Source organism: Dasypus novemcinctus, chromosome 21, assembly GCF_030445035.2.
Source record: "Dasypus novemcinctus isolate mDasNov1 chromosome 21, mDasNov1.1.hap2, whole genome shotgun sequence".
In the NCBI taxonomy this organism is placed as follows: domain Eukaryota; kingdom Metazoa; phylum Chordata; class Mammalia; order Cingulata; family Dasypodidae; genus Dasypus; species Dasypus novemcinctus.
Window position 1 is genome coordinate 75139324 of NC_080693.1, and position 22195 is coordinate 75161518.

The 22195-nt window shown below is 35.1% G+C and overlaps 1 long non-coding RNA gene across 1 annotated transcript in view; it reads right to left on the minus strand.

The window, feature by feature from the left end:
- Positions 1-3200: 3200 nt before the first annotated feature.
- The window catches only part of LOC139437269 (uncharacterized), an 83042-nt gene continuing 64047 nt past the window's right edge, over positions 3201-22195 (minus strand). Inside the window, exon 4 of the long non-coding RNA XR_011647006.1 lies at positions 3201-6679. This is a non-coding gene — a long non-coding RNA (uncharacterized lncRNA). The remainder of the gene's footprint in view (positions 6680-22195) is intronic.

Below are 22195 nucleotides of genomic sequence, written 5' to 3' on the forward strand. Positions count from 1 at the left end.
GACCTAACGTAACTATATCAATATTACATTTAATACAAATGGTCTAAAGACAAACTCAAAGAGGTTGTCAGAATAAGGTAGAAGACAAGATCCAATTATATGCTGACTAAAAGAAACCCACTTTAAATGTAATAAAACAGATAAACTAAAAGTAAAAGAATAGTAAAGAATATACCATATAAATACTAATCAAAAGAAAGACGTGACTTAATATCAAACAACATAGAATTCAGAATATAAATATAGAATTCATAATATGGAAAATTACCAGGGAAAAATATAGAAACATTACATAATAATGAAAAGGGTCAATTCACAAAGAAGACATATGAATCCTAAATGTGTGCAACTAACAAAAGAACTTCAAAATACATAAAGAAGCATGATAGAACTGAAAGGAAAAAACAGATAAGATCATTATTTTCCTTGGAGACTTTAACACTAAGTGATAGAATAAGTACACAGAAAGTCAGCAAGGATGTAGAAGACCAGACAACTCTATCTAATGACTTATCCTAATAGAATTGATACAGGCAGTAACACAATCAAGGATTCAGTATATTAAAAATCCATGAATGAAGAGAGGGGAAATTCTTTAACTTGCTAAATGATATCATCAACAAGACATTATACTTGGTGAAGGACTGAATGCCTTTGCCCCCAGAGTGGCAATAATATGCTCTATTTCCAGTCCTATTCAACATGTTGACATAATGGATGGTACATAAATCCATATGCACAAAAATAAACCTAGAGTGTATTTCATACCTTATACATATGTAATTCAAAATGGATCAAGGACTTAACTGTAAACATAAAACTGTAGAACTTGCATAACAAAACATTGGGAAAAAATCTTTGACCTGGATTTGGGCAAAGTGATCTCATGTAAAAGCAAAACCACATACATATAATAAAAATAAATATTAGCTAAATATTAAATATTATAAATAAAATAAATTGGACTTCATAAATCTATAATCTTTTGCTTTGTGAAAGGAACAGTTTAATGGAAAAAGAAAACCATAGAATAGGAGGGAATATTTGTAAATCATATATCTACCAAAGAACTTGCATCCAAAGATATAAAAAAAATAGACCTCTTAAAACTTAACAATAAAAAAAAAACATTAAGGGGGGAGTGAGAAAAGAAGGGAGGGAGGTCTGTCAAAGGAACATAAGAGCCAATCTGAAATAACTCCTAATAACCAATGTAGAAACAATTTTAGGAAAAAAACAATTAAAACACTGTGAGAATAATCCACAGAATAAAATAAATATCAATGAGCTCATACTGATATAAATACATGATCAAATAAATAAGTAGAGGTAGAAGGCATAAATCTTCCCTAGAGAGAAACACCAAAAAATATTTATGGAAGGAATGAGGAAAATAAAAATCTATCATTGAAATACCACATTAATGAATGTTGCAGGCAAGATCTATTCATAAATGCTACCTTTAGCAATGAAATTTTAAGGAAAAAAAATAGCTAAATTGCCTCAATATATTGCCCCAGAATATAACTTAATTGCTATGGTGGTTTTAACATATGTCCAAAAATTATTTTGACATGCCTCCCTCCAAGAAGTGGCAATGAATTCTCTTCCGTTAGTGTGAGCTGGATTCAGTGGCCCAAATTTAACGGATAAAATATGGAGGGGACAAAACAGAAATTGTAAAGTGGATAAAACACAAACAGCACATTATTTATGTGGTGAAGGTTCATATCATCAGTAATAGCTCTTGTTGCTATCATGCCCCTCTTGATATGATGCAGTGAAAAGATCACTTCCCTTTTGACATATTCGTCCCCAAAATCCATAATCCGCATCTTATCATGAGAAAACACCAGACAAATCAAACTGAGAAGCATTCTATAAAATATACCTCACCAGTACTCTTCCAGACTGAAAGGTCATGGCAGACAAGTAAAGACCAAATAACTCAGACTGGAGGAGACTAAAGAGATATGGCGACTAAATGAACCTGGTTTCCTGAATGGATCCTGGAGAGAAAAAGAACATTCATGGAGAAACTAAAATAAAGTCTCTAGTTTAGTTAATATCATTGTACCAATGTTGACTTCTCAGTTCTGGTAAAAGTGCCATGCTTATGGAGGAAGTAAATATTAGGGTAAAATGGGTAAAAGGAATGCAGAAACTATTTGTACTATCTTCAGAACTTCTCTGTAAATCTAAAATTATTTCAATTAAAAATAAAAAATATAATGATATACAGTTATATACTAAAGAATGGGGGGAAATCTGATGATGCTACATGTTGGCGAGGATATGGAGCAATTGGAGTTCCCATATATTGTTGGTGGGGATACAAAATGCTACAGCTACTTTGAGAAATAGCAATTCCTTATAAAATCATGCATTAACCCAGTTACCACACTTCTAGGCATTTACACAAAGGAAATTAAAAACATATGTACACACATGTACAATTTGTGCACAATTGAATGAATATTTAAAAAATTTTCACCATATTTTGGGTATATGTATTTGGCAATTATTCATAATTGCCAAACATTGAGGAAAACTGTCTCTTAACTGGAAAATACATAGGCAGACTGTGTTATATCAATGCTACTCAGCATTAATAGGTACAATCTATTCAACCACATGGATGAATCGCAAATGCTATATGCTAGGTGAAACTAGTCCTACTCAAAGGCTAAATAATGTATGATTTCATTTATATGACATTCTCAGATAAGGCAAAATTAATGGGACAAAACTGATCAATGGTTGTCAGACGTTAGTGGTGAAGTAAGGGTTTTCCTACAAAGGTATCAAGAGAGGACTTTTTTGGGAGGGATGGAACTACACTATGTCTTACCTGTGGTGGGAGTTACAGGATTCTATGCATTTGCCAAAACTCAAAGAACTGTACTTCAAAAATAGTGACTTTTACTGTGTGAAAATTAAAAATTTTTAAGAAAAAAAAAAGAGATTGGTTCATTCTTTACATTGTTCTATCACATAATGACATCAGCAAGTACTGGAATAGGCATAGCCCAAATCTTGATGAACAGAATATACTTCTTTTTATTTATTTATTTTGAAACCTAATGACATTCAAGAAAATAGAATAGGTGTGCCAAAGGAAATTCTTTCCTTTCAAGTTGCTGATTTTGAAAGAGGAAACGACTCAAAAGGATATAAATAATAAAAAGAAAAAGAAGTGGTTTTTTTTTTTTCATTAAAAAGAAAGAAATTGGGGCAGGGCATCATTGAATAGTTCTTTTGAATATTTATTGGACATTGGAGTAATTAGTTGGGATGCAATATCTACCAGAGTCTTTTTGCCCTTGGGGCACTCAGATTAAAATGGGGGAAATATAAACAAAGTAAACAATCAATTTCAAGTAGCCCAATATGGACATACAGATGAAATTGGCTATCTCTCTATATGCCATTGGTTATTCAGGATTCCTCTCTCATATCCTTGACCTATTCTATTGTTGTTTATCATTATGTTGATTTATAAAACCTTGTGATATATTCATGTCGATTATTTTAATATTATATGTTTTGTAATTGTTTTCCCTAATTCAATGTTTCCATTCTAACATTATTTATGTTATGTTTTCTCTTGTTACTTTTTTCTCTTATGTATCCAAATCTAACATCAAACATGAGAGTACTTCATAGGAAAAATATGCCATATGCAAGATTTTACTTCATGTCTTTTGAGTTTTGATTCTTCCTTAGGAGGGCCTCACTTGCTTCATTATATTCTTATATATTCATCAGTACTTTTTAAAAACTTACTGAGGTATATTTGACATGAATAAAGTGCATATATTTAAAGTGTACAATTTAATGTTTTAAAATAGGTATTCACCTGTGCAGCAATTACTAAAATCAAGATAACATATCCATCTCCCTCAACAGTTTCCCCATTCCTTTTGCCATCTCTCCCACCACACCTCAGACATCTCCAGGCATTAAAACTAGTTTGCATTTTATATAAGTTTGCAAAAATAGAATCATAGAGCTTGTATGCTAGTTTTATGTCTCTCACTCAGCACAACTAGGTTGAGAGTCAGCTATGTTATTGGCTGTATCAACAGCTCATTCTTTTTCATCACTGAATAGTATCCCATCATAAGGATATAGACCACATATTTGATCTATTCTTATGTTAATGAATAATGTTTCTGCTTTTTGGCTATTACAAATTAAGCTCCTATGAACATTTGTGTACCAGTTTCTGTATGAAACATGATTTCATTTCTCTTCAGTAGGTACCTAGAGTGAAATGGTTGTGGTTGGACAATAGGAGAAGCATATGTTTCACTTTTTAAAGAAACTACCAAATTATTTTCTGAAATGATTGTACCAATTTACATTCTCAGCAGTGGTGTATGAGAGCCCCAATTCCTCTACATCCTTCCCATCACTTATTATTATCAGTTATTTTAAATTAGAACAGATTAATCATGCATAGTGTTCCTCACTGTGCCTTTAATTTGAATTTCTCTAATGAACTATGATGTTGAGCATCTTTTTTTTCCTATGCTTATTCAACATCTGAATATCTTCTTTGATTCAGTGTCTATTCTAATCTTTACCCCATTTTTAATTTGTAGAACTTGTTTAAAGATTGATCCTGCTTCTTGAAATCAGCCAGTCTGTGAGGCCACACATTTTGGGGAGTCATAAACCACCACCTCAGTTCTGTGACTGAATTTCCTATAGTCAGCCAGTCAACAGTAGGCTTACCCAAATAACCACACTTTCATACCTGACATCAACCCCTTCCTGCCTTGGAAAGTCTTTCAATCCCTGAACTTCACCTTTCACAAATCCCTTTATAAACTAAGCTTCCTCCTTTGCTCAAAGGGAAACTGTGCCTAGCAATTACAGTTCTCCCTTATTTAAATAAGTAATAAATTCAGCTTTTTTTTAACATGGTACATGGTGTACTCTTTCTTTAGCCATTTAATTTATCTAAATTTTATTTTTGTATACATTGTGTGACTTAGAAGAGTTCTACTCTTCAAAGAAAGGAAAAACTTTCAGCCACATTTATTGATGTGTCCACCTTTCCGCACTTACTTAAATCTCTCTCTTCTCCATTAAAAATTAAATTCCCATATATTCTTGATTCTACCAAAAGCACTTACAAATAGTCTTTGCATTTTCAAGACTTTTTTTCTAGGATAAGTTAAGTGCTAGTTTGCCATCAAACTGTTCTGCTTTTCCACAGCTGAAGTCTCACTTACATGGTCTCGTATAATTTAAAAATCACATTATGTTCTACAATTATAGACAATTTATTTAGACATATAGGTAGAATCCTTTGAGTTCTTCTCTTTGGTCAAGAGTCAACTTTTGGAAACACTCTAGGGCATGCTCATGGAAAGTAGAGACAGAACAAATGTTTGGAGGAGAGGAAAAGTAATGATGTGGATAGATGTTTTCCTTCATGGGCAAAGATTATTTTTAACTCAGAGGCTATAATGTTTCACTTGGGAAAGGCATACTGTTTTGTTCATACCTACCAACTAGCACAATGTCTTGCACATGGTAAACACTCAGTATTTGTGGGATGAACGAATGAATATATAAATGAATGAATGACATAAGTCCTTTTTGCTTTACTCCGTATGTATTTATACTAAATACAACCAGAGAGAATTAAGAGCCATTATCCGTAACTTGAAGTGATTACAAAGTGGTTGGGAAGACAACTTAACCCATCACTTCATTGATGTTATTTGAGTTAAATATCAAAGCTACAAAGCAGTATCACTAGATGAGAAATTAATATTTGCCAATGAAGAACATGTAAAACATGGGTATCTGAAAAGAGATAAATCACTTTGGGCGACAGAGGTCTAATTTCCCTAGATACAGATCTATATCTGGGCTCTTAAAGGAAGATTTCCTTCTTTCCTTCTTTCCTTCCTCCCCCTTTCCCTTCCTTTTTCTTTCTTTCTGTATGCAACAAGTAGAAATTTATTTCCCAAGACATGAAAATAATGGAAGGATTATAGAAGAAATGTATTTAAATGGCATTTGCTCTTGAAATATTCAGCTCCAAATAAGCTTCTTGGACTCTCAATACTTATCAATTCAGCAAATTCATCTCTACAGATCCTCAGTGGCATCACATAAATGAAAACGTGATGAAAACCCACTATGTTTGTATTGTTAGGGGAAATATTTCCTTTTCAACATGGTATCTTCTCTTCTGTTCCTATTAGATGCGATTTTTTTATGGTCTTTTTCTTCCTATTCAATGTTTCATTAAGTGAGTCATTTATTGTTTGACTCTTCCCACTCACTGACTGTCAGCTCCAGGGAAGACCTGGCCACAAATTAGAGATGCCCCAAGGGCAACCGGAAATGAACAAAGGGCACTTTGTTCCCAAATTTCTACTTTCAAATGAACTCAACATATGAATTTGTCTGTTTTCCCTAACACTATCACTTCCCCAATATTCTTAAAATCTTTGACACATTGGAAATCACCTCTTAAAATGTATAGTTAATTTTCTAATAGACTTGCCTGCTGTACTCACTTTCTTCTTGCTGTTTTATTGCACTCAACCTAATTGTGGAAGGGCATAATAATTCAGTTCATTAAAAACAATGAACAGATCTGAAGAGACTGAGAAGACATGATGAAATGCACTGTAGTATCCTGGTTTGGGTCCTGGAAAAGAAAAAGAATATTAGTGGAAAAATTGGTGAAACTCAAAGGAAATCTGAAGCTAAAGCAATAGTTACTAGTAATGCATCAATGTTGGCTTCTTAGTTTTGAGAAAAGGAAAGTGGTAATATATAATGTTAACATTGCGGAAATTGAATGTAAGCTATATAGGAACCCTCTGCATTACCTTTGCAACTTTCATGCCAATCTAAAATTATTCCACAATATTTATTAAGAAATAAAACCTGGAAAAAATGATGAACCATATCTTTCAATAAAAGTGTCGAGTGAGTTTTCAATGAATTCCCCTACTGTAATTTCTAGAATGAGATGGTTTTAGGCATTATGTTTTGTTCACTGTGTGTAGCACATGGAAAGTGCTCAGGACACATTGGCCAAGTCACTAAATCACAGGGCACCCAGTAGATACTTTCTTTTGTTTTCACCGTGAAATGAAAATTGTATTCTGCACTCTAGCCACCAGGTGGAAGTAGCAGCACATCAGTTTACGTGTGTTCTTTATTGGGAGGTAAAAACTACTGTTTGAGAACAAACTTGACATTTGAAAAATGTTATCATATGGCATTATTATATATATAGTAAGAGGAAGAGTTCCTGGTATTGTGATGAAGATCAAGAAAGATATGAATGGGCTGTGGACAGGACTCCAGGGTACTGAGATTTTCAGAAATAAGGAGGAAAAAATTTCAGCCATTTATTTAAACATTTCCAGACAGAGTATAAGTGCAGTTGAACAGATAGCACATCTGGAGAATTAACGGACATCTATCTTTCCCCAGACACAAGTGTAGCATGCAATGTCTGAAACTACCAAGGCATGGAAAGCTAAACCATCACTATGACGCTGTCAGTGCTTCAGCATGGATGATGTGTGCTGGGAGCCATTTACAGGAAGGCTGTCATTGAAAGGTCCATCTGCTTTCTTTCTGCCACCTTCTTGAATGTGCGTTCTACCACTCAAAAAATAAAAGTACTTTCTAGTGTCAGCCAAAGCAAATTGTAACTAGGGAGGCAAAATATAAAAAGAAACAAACAAAAGATTCAGAATGTTTTCCTACCTTAACTAAAGGAGCTTGCTTTGTAATTTCCAACCCATCGATTTCATTCATTGACTTAAATAAGTAGGCATTCATTTTGTCTCAGATATTATACCATTCAGGTTCTCTGCTCTCTTTAGAAACCACCTCAATAATCACTGATTCAGGTATGAGAAGAAACCAGACTTTTTTTCAGATTACATTATATTAGACACAATTTAACAAAAGGAAATCTAGTGATTCAGTCTTAATTTGACAAATATTTATTCACTTTCTGCCGCATGGTAACATTGTCACATTAACTAAATCCTGAGGGGCTGAAATAAATAATGACTTGTCCTTTTCTATTTTCTGAGTTATATGAGTTTTTAGGTATGTGTTATCTGTAAAGTACATTTTTACCTGGTTTTCAAATAAAAAGATGCTAGAAATTGGGGCAATTATTATTGCCCAAATTGTAGAGAAAATCCATCAACCAGTAAAAGAATACTTTTGTAGAAAATTATTCTTTAACATACAGAAGACCTAGATTCGGTATTTTAGAAAGAGAACGGTCTTAACACTGAATATTTTACTACTAAAAGATTATTAACACTCAACACTCTCTGTTCCTGTTTTTACTTATTTTCCCCTGATACTTTAGTTATTCTGAAACTCGGGCAATGTTTGAGTACTGTTTTCTATGTTGACCGAGGACCACAAACTTGACAATGGTACAAATCTCAAAGACTCATTTGCTTTTCTCTTCAGTGCTCTCTAACTACCACATTCCTCTTTATTATCTCTTTTATCCTCACATTCATAACCACCTAACTAATTTTAAACCTCGTTGTTTGGAGCAAAAACTCCAATAACCAAGGGCTTACGGTTAGGAGATCAAGACCTCTGGGCTTGCTGGCTTAGGCGCAGAGTTTTAAAACTCATTCGTTACCAGGAATGCAGGTAGCTCTGTAGAGCCATCCTTCCTGCTCAGAGGTAATTTGCCTCTGCTTATCAATTTCCCTAAATCTTTTAATCAACTTACACAGTTATAAGATAACTCCTTGCCAGCCCTTAGACCATTACTGAACAGCATTTTTGGTCAAAGGATACTCAGATAGTCTGGCACACTTAATACCCAGAAAGATAAGGTACAATAGATGGCTTGGAACAATTCTGCCAAGCAGGACCCTGTGGGCAGGAAGCAGTGCAGTGAACTTGGTGGATCTGCCCTAATAACTTGCAACTGAGCCACAGAGGAGAGCAACAACTCTACTGAACTATTCAGCAGGGAGAAAGATGAGAGTCTGCAAATGTGACTAGAGACACATTTGTGGTGTGATTTCTCAGCATAATTCCAATTCTCCCTAATCAAGTGGTCTGAAACATTTTTTATGTACAAAAAGGAAGAAAGTATAAGTTGAGGCTGATGTTACATTTCTGTTTTTGTTCTTCTCTATTTTGTTTTTCTTTATGCAACTGTAAAGTTTAGTTATTTGATAATATACTTAAAGGCATGCATCTCAAATACATGAGAAAAGAACATTGCCATCCATCCTGTGTATTTAGAAATATGTCAATTCTGGTTTCGGAAAGGAAATAAACCCCATTAAATAAATGTTTCACTTTCCAACTAGTTGTCTTGCTGTTATGTCTCTGGAAATTCTCACACAAAATCCTGTTTCTTTGAAAAAAAATAAGGAAAAGGAAGGTACAAATTGCACTGCCTTATTTTCTTTTTAAGGACAAATGCCTGTATGACTTCTTTTCAGTTCTTTGATATGTGCTTTTCTTTTAAAAAATGAGTGGGCTTCTGGAAAAACAAACAAAAAACTGAGTTCATGAAAAACCTAGAGAGGGGCTCACTAATTTAAGTACTACCTCATCCTTCCAATCACCTGTTCCCTTCTGCAATTTTTCATCTCCTCCTCGTATATTTATTTTTAAATGTGATGCATGCCCTGTACTTGATAGTCAAGATCCTTTGAGAATCAGCTTTTCTATTCAATTTATTCTCCTAAATAAAAGATATTCTTTGGCGGGGGGTGGAGGTGGGGCAAACTGAAATGTCAAGCTAAGCAAAGTCTTTGGAAAGTACGCTGTTAAAAGAGTCATCTAAACCAGAACTACCCATCCTATAAGGGTATGTCTTGGGGTCATCACTGCAAACCACTGGCTTTTTTTTTTCTTGGCTAGGTTACAGTTTATATCTGATGGAGAAGGAATAAGCAAATGAGAAATGATGATGAATGTCCATTCTCTGCCACAGAAACCCCTTTCCAAAGGAGTAACACTAACAAAAACACAGGCAAGTTGAAAATGGAGTGGACCTCACTCTCTGACCAGGTGAGCTTTCAGACTCTGCCCATCCCCAGCCATGCTTAAAGAAGGCTGGGGCTTCCCCAGGTTTACAGCCAGGGTGGTCGTCTGTATGCAGAACTTAAAGCAAACAAGGGCAAGCTACAGCCAGATGTGGGGGCTTTCAGGTTCACTGACAATTCCTGGGGTGCTTGGAGTCAAAGCAGCTCACGCACGTTCCTGCTTTCCACCAGGAAACATGGCGACGTGGAGCCCAAAGCAATCTGGTCAGCCCCAGATCCCCAAATAGTCCTTTTAATGCCCCCAAAGGCACCACACCCCTCTCTTCCTTCCAGACTCATGAGGAAACACAAATGCCTTTGAAATATCAGCAACTGTTGCTCTGTCAAGTTGCTACAGTAGATCTATAACCAATTCACAATTGATCCCCCTTATGGTCCAACAGCCAGTAATACATTGCCTAAGAGGTTGTTTCTCTGCCTCAGGCCATATTTTACTGATCAGAGAAAAGTTTGTTATTATATCTCTGGGAAAAAAAAGACAAAAAGAAAATTCTTCTCTTTGGAGGCATCTAGTTTTACCTCTCATTTCCTATTCACCTTTCTATCTCCAAAGATTACTCCTTGTATTTTTCTTAATGATTCCTGACATTTTCTTCTTTTGTTTTGACTTTTTTTCTCTTTACCTTCAAATCTCACTTGGTAAGTGAAAACCAGGAATTTTAAAAAGCATATTAATACTGTTTTGTAAGGCTAAATCAAGTTCGGATATGGATTTAAGGTAGACATAAAAGTAAGTTTTATTAGTTTCAGAGGAATCTGCTCAATCTTTGTGTGCTCAGTATGTGAGGGCAAGAGGGTCGATTGTCCCTTCCTTTTTAAAAAAATGACTGAGTGATTTCATCTCTAGGTTCCCATTTCTAAAATTATATCCTGCATTGAGTGAGACAAAAAGTTCTAATTATTAACAATGAATTCGTTTAATATAACAATGAATTGATCTTTACAAATAGCTCACTTTCTGAGTGGGCCTTGAACTTCTTATCTTTGAGCACCAAAACGTTTATTGATGTTCTCTAGGTACTGGTCAAAATGAAACCAAATTTCATTTTAGCCATTGAAAGTCTGTTTACTAAAGCCACTAAATCACCCTGTTTCTGACCTCAGCTAGAAGTTCAAACCCTTTTTCACAGCCATTAACTTTTTCAGTGCTCTACCAAGCAGATGTGCATTCTGTGGGTTAATCTTTTCCATACTAGATGATACAGCAGGTCTCTCCCCAATGTGGGATTTGCTACAGCATGAAAGTCTCATCCATCAAATCAGAGTTGCCCATTTATATATATATATATATATATATATATATATATATATATATATATATGATAAATGAAAAATGAAACTTCTCACAGATGAGAACCCTAAATTTTGCCCACTATTTAAAACAAGAGATACAGGGATTAGTACAGCATATCCATAGCAGTATTCTTTTAAGTAAGTCTTATGGATGCCCCCACACCCCATTACTTTTTAGCACACTGGCTAATTTCACACATTTAAGCCAAATTCACATATTTGAGTCATAAATGGTCAAAAATATCAACATGCCTCTTTGCTAGCACATATCTTTGCCACTCTGAGTACTTTTTCACATGAAACTGTGTCAAAGGCTTTGTTTGCATATATAAACTTAAAAGATGAGAAGTAAAGCAATAAACTAAGAAACTGGAGGCATACTTTTAACTTTTTGTCTATTACAAATGGAGAAAAATTACATTTTGTTATTCTGACTCAAAGTGGCAATTATTATTTCACTTTATTTTTATGTATTATAAAAACATAACATTTTTATTGCTTTTTGTCAGACCCTAAGTGAAAAGATATTTATTTACATTATGTGATTTGACTCTCACAATTATGAGATGCAAAGAATTATTATCCAGTTTATCAGGAGCAAACAGAGGAACAAACGTAAAACATAAACTCAGCTCCTTTTATGTTACTACATATAATTCTCAAACTTTGGGCTGATCTATTTGATAATAGGATAGTCAGGAAGCACGGAGTATTTTTGCATTTCTTGGGGAAAAAACATGTCCTAATCCTCATTCTTTTAGGTCTAAAATGATTTCTTCCAGAATCTGGATGATTTAGTTGTTATCATAGAAAATGTTGCCACATCTATCCTTAGATTCCACAGAATGAATGGTTATAGCTTTTCTGATCTCCCAAATATGAAATACGTGTGGGATTATTACTTCCTTTGTGAAGATGCAGGTGATACGTGGAAACTCATTGGTAGCTCTGTTCTCTCGATAAAACATAATTGTTATTGATTCTCAGCTGATCATTTCAAAGTGACTTACTCTTTCTAATAGGAGGTTCCAGCTGCTATTGGACTGAGTTTTCCTGTTTTTTATTTGTACCTAACCTCTCTTTAAAAGATTTTATTTCTCTAGGCAACCAGCTGGTTTTTCACATAGATAAGGTCAATTAATTTGACCTTTGGTTCAATATGAAATGCATAATAAAAGCTGGTGCCCCAAAGACCGGATGTGGCCTTTCAAAAAAGCTACTTGCCAGGACAAGGGACAATAATTTATTACCTCATAAACCCCAGTCGAAATGCTTGTTGCTGAGCTTAGCAATTACAAGGAGCCTGTGTGTCTTTATTTATTTATTTTGATTCTCTGTGATAGAGAGATGGGTAAAAGAACCACGCACCTGCACTATTCAGGGATGGGAAGTAGCAAAGGCAAAAATAGAGCTGTTGTTTCTTTAAAGATCTACTAAGACCCCTTGAATGTGTGTTTTCCTGCAGCTTGTCTTCTGCTAGACAAAAATCCTTGAATATAAGCGCAGAAGAATTTATTGACTTTTAATGTAAGACTTATTTTATGAAATGTAGTTCATAACAGACTATAAGAGCTGGGCAAACTCATTGTGAAGCCAAGCATGCAACAGAAAACTAAAATTGATATTTACTGTCAACACTCAAAATAACTGCTCTTCACTATCTGACTGCGAGATCTATGTATGAGCATGATTTTTACAAATTCATAGTGATGGGAACTTTTAAATATTATCTTTCCTTAGTCCTATGTCACTATCATCTTGCAACCAGTAACATCCTTCATGTGTGGTGAGATTGAGTGTTTATTCCCCCACACGAGTGTGCTAAAATTGACATTTGCATCTAGATTTTCTTTGTGTTTTAAACAACCCTGAATGAACCCCTTTTACCTCAGTCTTTGATCATTCCCCTCATTGTGTCTTGAGGATAAATTCTTAGACATGGTCTTACTGAGTTAAAACATATAAATACTTTAAGGCTATTGATAATGACTTTCTTATAATTCAACATTTTTAGCTACCATGTATTTTGGAATCAATTATTTTAGGTATTCTTTCAAAATTGGTGTTTTGTACACCTTCAGTTGAGGTTAAAGGCATACTATAAATAGCATTTGCCTAAAGTGTACACATTCCTAAATAGATATTTTTCTCAGCTCTGTGGATGTACTCATTTGAGAGTCTCACAGTCATGGTGATTAAGTAACTTTTTGAAAAAGTGATAATTTTGGACAAGGGGCACTTTCTGGGCAACAGTATGTATAACTGGGTGTCATAAGCAGAAGTAGTCGACTAGGCTTAGAGGATCAAGCAGGCAGCAGAGCCTTTCGGCAGCTGAAGGGGCAAGGGTGACTTTAGAAGGCACTTAGAAAGGAAAATGAAATAGTGTGGAAGACAAACATAACTATTTCAAAAACTTTGTGCAACTACTCTCGTGTACTTTGGGCAAGCATAAAAGTTAGAGTCACCTCTCTGGAAAGCCCTTTGGCAACAAGATTCAAAAGTTTTAAATATTAGATAATGTGTACCAGCAAGTACAATGTGAAGCACTTATCCCAAGAAAAGCATCTTAGGTAGCCCACATAATTATTTCAGCTCAATATAATTTATAAAAATTAAAAAGCTCTTGTGGTCTATATTTGCAGGACTTTTCATATGTATACAGATGAGAGATAGACAAATAATTTGTTCTACGTGTATTGTTTGCAAGAGCCTCCTCAGTAATTTACCAAAATACTAATGGTGCTTAATCTTGGTTTGTGATTTTTATGATATTTAATTTTCTTCTTTTTCCATACTTCAAAATGCAAAAATGTGCTCTATTTTTTAAAACAGGGCAAAAATTGACCACTGCTCTTTTGCAATATCTATGGATGGTTTGGTATTGATCACTAAAAAGGGAGAAATTTCATTTCCTGTATTCCTTCATTTTATGGTTTCCCATGGTCCCTTGCCACCAAGACCTGGACCAACTAGTAGTTCCTACTACTAACACTATATTTCAAATACATTATTAGTTAAATAGGCTTTTTGTGGACTATCTTAAGGCCCTAACCACAATTTACATCACTGTTTCCATAGGGACAAATATGTTCCATGTTTCAAATAGCTGACATTAAAACAAATCTGAAACAGCTTGTTTGTTCATTGAAGATTGTCTACGTAGTTTTTGTTTTTATTATTGAAAGCTAGTTGGTACCTTGAAGTCATTAACTGCTGACTATATAGTTGAGTATACCCGGAACCTAAAACTCCAGGAAATTGTGCTTTTGACCTCTAGTTAAAGAAATGCTCCTTTCTAGATCCTTGTCCATTATAGAGCGTTCTTTCCAGGGGGATATCTTTATTAAAATGTATTTAAGTTTATCAACTGAAATCACAAACTTACTGATGTACCCATGAACTGAGTCTAACAGAGAAGTGGGGAAATCATATTTAAGACTATTAAGTTATTTCTTTTTCCATTATTTTCTATGTTTGTTTACAGGAAAATCTCAGAATAGCTGTCTCTCTCCAGAACTCCTATTCGATCTGTCTTCAGAGATCTAGCTAGCACAAAAAGGGACTATTATCTGACTGCCTGAATAGATCCTATTGCAGCAGCAAAAAAACTCACCAAAATATTGTCAAATGTGTTCTGGCAATAAAACTCAGGAAATACGCTGAATTTCTTGCAGTCTATGACCAGAGGTCACATATATGATTTTAAATAAGAGTTGGGGCAGGTCAAGAAGAATAGGTTAAAAAACATGGCACTAAAGCAAGACAAGAAAGAGGATAAAAGCTTTTTGAGTCTCCAGAACATAAAACTGTCAGTTGCATGAGGCAAAATTCTCACGACCCCAAAGCTGAACTTTGTAAATAGGCTTGGCACCAAACTCTTGCCCGGAGAAAATAAAGGGAAAAAAAAAAAGAAAAGGAAAAAGAAGACCCCTGCCCCACCTTGACTCGCACACAAATACACAGACACTCTCCATGTGTGTACTGCTTGAGTTTCTAAGGACATATGCAACTGACCTACTGCACATTCAATTAAAGTACTCAGTACCGCTGACCACAGGATGAAACCAGCATTTTTTCATTTGATCCATTACCTCCCTTAACACAGGGCTTCTAAATGGGGCTTGCATTGTCTCACTAGATTTTATTAGGCTGAATGATGGAATTACTAGTATTGGCCAACCATCTCCAGCTCTGTTTCTTGGAAAGATTGTTTCTAATAAACTTTCTAATATGTGAGGAGAAAGCTACTCTTTAAAATTGTGAAATAGTGGAGTGTTCCTCTTTGGTTTTGTGAAAATTAAATGGCATGCATATCAAGCAATCTGCATGCCTCACCAAGGGTAATTGCACAATAAAGGTTAGATAATTGTAATTAGTGTTAGCATTATTGTTTTCAAGAGGGTATCACTAATTGAGATTACAGACCTGGTAGGAAAGAGTCCCTAGACCTACGAATCTTAAGCTTAGCTATCTCTAATTTTTCAATACAGAGAAAGGGCTCATTTTACTGCACAGCAGGAACATCCTATATTGCCTTCATACAACTCCACATATAGGAATTTTAGCTTATTCCAAGAATGGAAGTTTCTATCAAATGGTTTATAACTAATTTTCAAACATGATCGCTATCCCATCTTTCATGTTGTTTTTATTATATCACATTTAAATGCATTTTCCTAATGGTCATACTGAGAGACTCAGAGGTAACAGTGCCCATTGCAAATGAATAGCTGAGAAATTGGAATTAGAAATGTGGGTCAGTGTCTATTTGACTTTTTATCTGAAGGGTTTTATGTGTTTTAAATGTGACTCAGAAATTTCCATTTGAATGCTGAATGTGCCTTTCTGTTTCCATAGAGGCAATGGAAATTTCTGCATAATAAATTTTATATGCCCTAGTCAGTAACCCACTTATTTTATAATATATTTTCTGCACAGAATGCTATATAGCTCCTTCAAATTTGCTGATCTGGGTTTTGACATTTGTGAAGGCTTCTTTGAGTGATTTCAAGATAATAGATTTGAACCTTCCTCAGCTTCTTACTTCCTCAGATGGCTGGATAAGTCTCTTTAATTCTATCATTTGCTTCTAAACTTTTGTCCTCCAAAATTGGATTTCTTCTGGTTTTATTCTTTTTAATTCCTGCCTTACCTATAGATGTTGCTTCTTACCTCTCCTTTTTCTCATCTCTTGGGATTTAGTTCCCGTTAATTTTAATTTACTTTATTTATTTTACAACCATTTGAATATCTTTCCAACATTCTAAGTTTCACTCATTGCAAGATAGATTACAACTGTAAGTCAAGATTCACGTGACCATTTTATTCTCCATATGTTGTGACTTGATTATCATAAAATTACCCCTGACATCCCAGCTGTACTTTGATCTTGTGACAAAATACCCCCCAACTTTAGCCACATGACTGCTAATTCCTTACCCATAGCAGACATCTCTGCTGTAGATTTCCAGAGATTAAAAAAAAAAAAAAAAAAAAGCCTAGTAAAAGTATCCAAATACGGGCTTTACCTCCCCTTGAATGCGCTTTTTTTTTTTTCTCCTGGTAATTCAGTAGTTAACTATCCTTCCTTTTCTCTGGGTTAAATTCCCCTTTACCTTCTTTGTTCCATTTCATCCCAATTTCTCAGGGATATATTCATTTGTTTCAGTTTTGTAAGAATTTTAACTGGTGTTTCTTGTTCTCTTTATTGTGATATTAATCCCTTTCCTTTACTGGTTCTTCTCTTCATCCCTTTGAAAATAAACATGTAGGTTTTGATTTGAACAGAGATCCTCCATAGTAAATGCTTACTGAATAAATAGATTAAATGGATGCTAAGCATTGGTGGCTTCTATCAGTTGCTATCTTAGTTTTCTAAAAACTAAAGTACTAAATACTAGATGGTTTAGAACAACAGAAATTTATCATCTCCCGGTTCTGGAGGCTAGAAGTCTGACTCGAGGTATCTGCAGGATGTGCTTCCTATAAAGTCTGGAGGGTTCTGGCAGTGGCCAGTAATCCATGAGCTTCTTGGTTTGTGGCATAACTTAATTTCTGCCTCTGTCACATAGCCCGTCTTCTCTGTCTGTGTCCAATTTTTCTCTCTTTATTAAGACCCCAGTCACTAAGTAGTAGACTTAGTGTCTACTCTTAGTGTCTCTTTATTAAGACCCCAGACACTAAGTAGACTTAGTGTCTACTCTAGCCCCATTTGGCTTCATTTTAACTAATAACATCTTCAAAAATCCTTTTTCCAAATAGGATCACATTCACAAAACTGGGGGTTAGGACATGAATTTGTCTTTTGGGGGACACAATTTATTCTTGAATAGTTATCTAGGTGGAGAAATCCACCATAAAGTATGTAATGAGATTAAGAAGTAGGAACCATCGTGAACTATTTTTAAAAGGAAATCCTGTATGCTGGTGGAATGCTTGTCTTTTATTCAATTTATTCAGCAACTACTGTGTTTAATCCTGAAACTCTCAGGTGAGTTTTTGCTTTTGCCAATTTACCAAACACTTGAGATATGAATTTGAAATCCATGTTTAAAATGTGTGGTCTGAAAATTTTAGGAAAACTTTCTATTTCCTTGCACAAATTCAGAAGATATAATCATTATGAAAGCAGAGTTGGATTAGAATTTTGTTCCTTTTCTATAAAAATGCAAGAATGAATTTTAAGAAGAATAGGCAAACTCTTCTCAGAAGATGTTTCTTTAACATATATGCCAAATATTATGATGGTATGGTTTTTGAAGAAGGTATTAAAAAATGCATGTTGGGAATCAGCCATGCACTTTGAGTAAGGTTTAAATGTTTCTGTTTTGTCTTATTTTCCTTTCCTTTTTCTGTTGTTCACTTTGAACACCTAAGTGCCACCATTTAATTGGCACCTTCTGCATATATCATATTGTAGTTAATTTTGCATTCTCTCACTAGTTCCTGACTTTAAACTATCTATATTGTTTTCACAACTATAAAAGAAATATATTATGAACAGTCAGGAAAATTTAATGAAATTAAAATCAGCCACAATCCCACCATTCAGTGATGGTCTTTATGAACATGTTGGTGTTTATCACTTTTGTTTGAGGCATATTTTTGTGTAGTGTGTGTGCACAAAGCTCACCAGTACTTTATAAGCAACTGCTAATTCCATGTCCTGGCATTCATCTATCCCAAGTACTGCCCAACTGATTTATTTCCAAAACACATCTGTCTGCCTTTACTTATGCACCACTGTGTATCCCATCCCTTTCATCTGGAGCATACTTATCAACCTTCTCATCCTTATACTGCAGTCCAGGGCCCCCTTTTGTTTGCCTGTTTATCGAAGTACATTTCAAGCACACTATAATTTTATCAGCTGTCCATCTCTCAAACTAGGCACTTAATAGGTATCTGTTAATCAAATATATGTTTTGTATTAGTCAGGGTTCTCTAAAGAAACAAATCAACAAGAGAGATCTGTCAATAGTAAGAGACTGTGTCAGTGTCTCTCACGCCACCATGGGTATGCACAAGTCCAAGTTCCGCAAGCAGCCTGCAACCAGGGGCTCCAATGAAAGTCCAGTGAAGGTCCCTGACGAGTTCTGGGAGACATTGGCTGTCCCAAGACGAGCTGGGGAATTCTCACTCAATGCTGGAATCACTTCTCCTTTCAAAGCATTCAACTGATTGGGTGAAGTGTCACTTGTTGCTGATGACAATCTCTCTGACTGTTGTAACTGTAATCAGCTATCTATGATTTACCACTGCAGTAAAGACCTTGGTGACTAAAGTCCATAAATGCCCCCCAATGCTTGCTTGACCAAACAACTGGGCACAATTACCTGGGCAAGTTGACACATTAGCCTAACCATCACATGTTTCAAAACCATGTATCAAAGTAAATAAATCAATGAGGAGGTATTTCCTAAGCTTCTACTATATAATTAATCCTATGTAGGTGCTTTGGATGGTCTAAAAGAAATGATGGCCATGCTGGACACAAACCAACCAGGGAGAATTAGAAGGCTGCATATTTACCCCACTTTCTGATACTTGCTGTATGTGTTGTATTAGGCAAAAATGAATAAATTATTTTATTCTGCATGGAACAGATAAGGGAACTGAAGCTAATAACTTTTTTAAAGTTAGTACATTTGAATATAATATTAATGTAAAGAAATATTAATATTACTCTTGTAAGTTAGCACACCAAAATGTTCAGATTCAATGAGAGGCTGCCACATAATGCGTTCACTGTTCTTACTGACAAAATAAAACTTCAGTACCTGTCTTTCTCTGAACAAGCTCAAAAGTAAGATCTAGAATAAAATATTCAGCCACAAATCATTCCATACACACCCTAGCCCTAGAACATTTGTACACCTCTGCCTAAAAAATATATTTTTGTAAAACAGTAGCCAAGTATGAAATTGAGAATTAAAATGCCAACACATAAAAAAAAATCTCTTGAATAGAATTATACTGCTACTAACATTCTACATGAAAATCAAATTCATTAAAACAACTGTGTGAGACAGGAAACAAAAGAATTAACTTTTGTAAGTGTTTTGGTTCTCCAATACAAAACCAATATAAATGCAGAAATGAAAATATTTTCATTATTTGTCAGGGAATCTCCTGTTATTTCCAAGTGGTACATAAAATGAATTGCTATTAATTTTGATTTGTTTTGTTTTCCTCTAAATGAAGTATTGACCTTGGTGTCAGTGAGAAAAAAATCTTTAGTCTAAATGTTTACCTGACACATAAATGTATATTCTCAGGTGGTTTTTCTCAGTTAATGATCTCTCTTCTATAATTCAGCCTTTTACTTATCTTCTATCTTTTGAATCTATAAATGAACACAGTTCTTTTTAACTAGACCAAGTGCTCTCTCATATAGAAACATGTAATAAGAACTTAAGCTAAAAAGGCATGGTCAACAAATAAAATATTGATTTTTCTTGCTTTCCCCATTCTGTCACATGGTATAATGAAGCAACTTTGAGTTAGACAGTTCTGGACTCAAATTCCTGGTCCACTATTCCCTGGACATACGATCCTAGGCACTTTGCTTAAAGGTATGGACATAACCTTTGACCTGGCTATTTCATTTCTAAGACTCTGTCCTTTAAAAGTCAAAGACTACAAAGAAAAATATCTCTGAATATTCAGAGCAAAACTATTTTTTCACAATAAAATATTAAAATCAGTGCCAATGAACATCAAAATACAGGTTTGATAAATAAATGATGGTACATAGAATGTCATACAGTCATCTAGAATTAGATGTTAATGAAAACAGCAAGCAGCAGGATAATATCTATAGAATTACTTCTTTTTTTGAAGTATATGTATTTGATTTGGGATGACAATTTTAGAATTCATACCAAGGGCCAAATGATTATTAAAATAACTTTACTGGGAAACGGACTTGGCCCAGTGGTTAGGGCATCCATCTACCACATGGGAGGTCCACAGTTCAAGCCCCGGGCCTCCTTGACCCGTGTGGAGCTGGCCCATGCGCAGTGCTGATGTGCGCAAGGAATGCCATGCCACGCAGGGGTGTTCCTTGCTTAGGGGAGCCCCACGCGCAAGGAGTGTGCCCTGTAAGGAGAGCCGCCCAGTGCGAAAAAAGTGCAGCCTGCCCAGGAATGGTGCCGCCCACACTTCCCGTGCCGCTGGTGACAACAGGAGCGGACAAAGAAACAAGACGCAGCAAATAGACACAGAGAACAGACAAGCGGGGGGGAGGGGGAGGGGAAATAAATAAATAAATAAATCTTTAAAAAATAATAATAATAAAATAACTTTACTATTAAAAAACCAAAATGAATCTTAAGAGGATAATGCCTATCTGAGGCTTCAGTTGGAACCTCTTTCTACTTTATAAGTCAAGAATCGGGGGTGGTGCAAGGAGAGAATTTGCACTGCAAAATATGTTCTGACTGCACTTACTTGGCCAGCTGTGGAGAGAATCACTATCCTCCTTCCAAACACAGTTGTTGAAAGGCTAATGTGTACAAGGAGAGACTGGCCAAGTGACCCCACTTACTGATAAAACCCTGGGCCCTCATACCAGTATCTCATCAATTAAATTAGACATTTTTCCTCTTCTTTAGAGACATACATAGTGGTGAGGGATGAACAGAATTGCTCCCTCCACTCTCTGCCTAAGAAGAGAAAAGTGGAAGCAAACCACACTGAAAAATTGAGACTGGAAAGAGAAATTCCCCTCAGAGATACAGAAAGCTATAAATTGACAGTTGATACACTTATATATGTGTTTATTTGTGTAACTATGTATTTATATAGCTATATTATAAAAATGCACGCATGCAGTTTATATAAAGTATGATGTATCTATATATACATATGTATATTTGCATGTTGTTAAGTATAGTTCCTTTTGTTATAGTTATCATTATATGTATGTTATGCTATTTTATATATAACTGTGGGTGTCTGCACTTGTGGTCCTATGTACCTGTATTTATGAATATGTGTTCTATGTTTCCATAGGCATGGAAATACCTAGAAGGATAAACAATAGCTGTTTTCCACGGTTTGCTCTGGGCAATATGACTAAGAGGGTATGAAGTGTACAGTTGTAAATATGTACACATACAATGCTTGAAAATGTTACATTTAGTTTTGCAGTAAAATGTTCACCATTGTTAAGAGGCTAATAATATTCACCTTTAAGAATTGTTGGTTCAGATAGAATGAGGAGCACAAAGTTCTTAGCCTTAGACTGCTGCCTCAACATTGCAGCTCATGGGACTTTCATCTTCTGTTTTCTTATCTCATCGAGA